The following is a 3,220-nucleotide window of genomic DNA, read 5'->3' on the forward strand; positions in this document are numbered from 1 at the left end:
TTGGGATGGGAGCCATGGGTTGGGATGGGAGCCATGGGCTGGGAGGGCAGCCCTGGGCTGCAGGATCCAGCTGCAGTGTCATGGCCACAGCAGCCCCAGGGGTCCAGTTTATTTGCCCTCCCTGGAACTGATGCAGCACCACTTCTGATTTTCCCTACTGCACTGAAGTATCCAAGAAAATGTATTGAAAAGTGTAAAATTAAAGTCTGCTGGTTTCAGCTGGGTTGCTTTGGAGGGGGATGGAGTGGGGAGTTCCAGCTGGGAAAGGTTTTCACCCTGCCCTTTCCAGGGTGGCCGTTTTCTACCCCAGCAGACAACGAGGGGCTGCTTTCCCTGCAGCTCTGGTGTTTGCTCAGAGCAAAGGTGGGTGACTGGAGTGTGGGCTCCTCCCAGCTCCTGGCCAGGTGCCCGGGGCACTTTGGGTGGCAATGGCACACGGCAGGACTCTCCAGCCATCCCCTGAAGTGCCCGGGCTGGGTTTGGTCTGCCACCGCCCCCGGGTTTTTGCAGCATCGTTCGCCATCCCTTTGCTCGTGGCTGCTCTGCCTGACAGGGAAGTTTTCCTTCTGCCCACTCCTCCAAAATGTTTATGGGGAAAGGGAAAAAGGCACCAACAACCCCCGGAGCAGACAGTGTGTCTATTCCCAGCCCTGGGCGGGGTGGGAGCGGGTGACTCAGAGCCCCGCAGCTCAGTCGTGCAGGAGCCGTCTCCCGCCGTGATGTCCCGTAGGAAGGAGCTGTTATCTCAGCTGATCCAGCAGCCTGTGTGACAGGGGATTTCATTCCAGCACTTGCCCTGGATCACACTTGACAGGTTGTGTTGAGATCAAGCTTGTCATCCTGAAGGAAAATCTGTCCTGATTCAGTGATGCCAATGGGCAGATTCCCCCCCCCATTCCCGTAGCAGTTTGTTCTGTTTGATCAACCTCGCCGGTGGAACGGTGTTCCTAATTTGGAACATGAATTTTCAATTGATTCTTGTGCCTTTCCCTGCTGGAATGAAGTTCCCTAAGTCTCTGGAAAGGATTTTTTTCTGGAAGTACTGAGGCATTGTGTTGGAGGGATGGTCCAGGCAGGTGTGAAGCAGAGCCTGCAGAGAGGGGCCCTGACAGTGGGTGGTTCTTCATCTTCTGAGGGGCTGAGGGCTGCAATCAAACCTCCTGCTCTCCTGAGAGACATCTGCTAACCGTGCCCCAGCCAGTTCTGCTCCTGCATAACAAGAACACACAGCTCACTCCAACAGAAACTTTACTTTTATTTCTTCTGCTTCTTCTTCTTCTTCTTTTTTTTTAATTTTTTTTTTTTTTTTAATGAGAACAGAAGAGCAAATGGAAGGAGGAAAGATGTGAAATCCCCTCCTGTAATTGCCATTTTCCAGGAGCCTCCTCACAGGCTCGTGCATAAACTCAGGTGCCCTCGCTCCCTGTCAGCACAGATCCCCTGGAAAGCACATTCCCACCCATCCCCAGATCCTGGATGGGTCCTGGGTGGAAAGGAGCCCCTGCAGCCGCTGTTCCCATCCCTGGAGATGCCCATCCCCAGATCCTGGATGGGTCCTGGGTGGAAGGGAGCCCCTGCAGCCACTGTTCCCATCCCTGGGGATGCAGGTCCTTCATGGGCCAGGCTGCCATAGGGGAATGTGCAACAACTGTCCTGGAGAAATGGAATAGAAACACCACAAAAATCGGGAAAACCCAGCTATTCAACTCCCACTGGGGAAGCAGCTCCTGGGCAGTGAAACAGAGACCTGCCATAGGTCACAATCCAAGGAAAACTGCTCAGCCTCCATCCAGAGGTGAGTGCCAGCCCAAGGCAGGGGTCACTGGAGGGAACAGGCAGAGCAGCCACAGGCAGGACCTGCCCACAGGGAGGGGTTCATGGCTGGGTCCCTCCTGCTCTCCTGGACTGTGGGACTGGGAGGCAGAGGGGGGTCCAGAGAGGTGGTGGACGTGGTTTAGGCTCAAAGGGCCCTCCAAAAAGCTCAACTGGCAGGTGAGAAAGGTCTCCTTGTCCAACTTCTCTCAGTGCATGAATAAACACACAAACAGAAGCAAAGGACAGAGAGGGGAAAAGAAAAACCAACTCATCCACATTCCATGGAATCACCCAGCTCCAGGTGTCATCCAGACTGAACCACAGGGTTCTGGAACTTCAACAAGAATTGGGATTTCAGGCACATCCCTCTCCTTGGGATTTCAGGCACATCCCTCTCTCTCTCTTTGGGATTTCAGTCACATCCCTCTTTACAGTTCTTGCCTAGACAAAACCCAGGTTTCTCTCTTCTACAGCACTAATTATGGGATCCCACAAACTGGAATAAATCTCTCCTGGTATTTAAGGTGATTTAAAATACACTCCTTGTAAAAAAAACCTAAATTTGTTTTTTCCCATTAAAAAGCTTTAAATCCTGAACACACTGATAGAGGCTGAACTACAACCACCTGCTGACCTTCAAAAGTAGTTTTCATTGTAACAGTCCTCAAATAGAGGAGTTGTAAAAATCATTTCCTTCCATTCACACTGATTTACTGCACATCACAGCACAAAGCAGCCACATAAATTATTCTTGTATCAGGTTTTTCAAAATTTTCCTATCCTGATAGAGCAGTTAAGTGGATGCTAGATATAATTTAAACTCCATTAAACTTATTTAAGACATTTAAATCAATCCAATATTGACCAAAAAATGTTTCATATTTTTCAGTCCCTAGTGATAAATCATTCTGGATGTAGATTATAGGAATTCTTGGATTTTAGTTCCTGCCAGGGATCATGGCAAATCCTGCTGACCTAGAGGGACAGTCCCCACACAGCTGGAAATAAACACTTGCTCTTCCAGCACGAAGCAGACTGGGCTATTGGTCACCTCCAGTGTTGGCCACTTGAACTTCAAGGTCTCCTTCCAGTCTTCCAGGCTGCTTTGCACAGCTCCTGAAGGAAAACAAGGAACAGGACCGGAGTGTTCAGCTGGGTTTTACTCAACATCTCCCTGAGATGCTGGAGCTTGGGGTGGTCTGTCCACGGGCAGGACAAGCCAGGCCACCAGTCCCCACTGGCCTCATTCCCCCTTCCATCAGCCACTGCCCACAAACCCAGCTCAGCCCCAGCTCAGCCCCAGCTCAGCCCCAGCTCACAAATCCAGCTCAGCCCCAGCTCAGTCCCAGCTCACAAATCCAGCTCAGCCCCAGCTCAGTCCCAGCTCACAAATCCAGCTCAGTCC

The sequence above is a fragment of the Corapipo altera genome, unplaced genomic scaffold (assembly GCF_003945725.1).
Source record: "Corapipo altera isolate COAL_440 unplaced genomic scaffold, ASM394572v1 190, whole genome shotgun sequence".
Lineage (NCBI taxonomy): Eukaryota > Metazoa > Chordata > Aves > Passeriformes > Pipridae > Corapipo > Corapipo altera.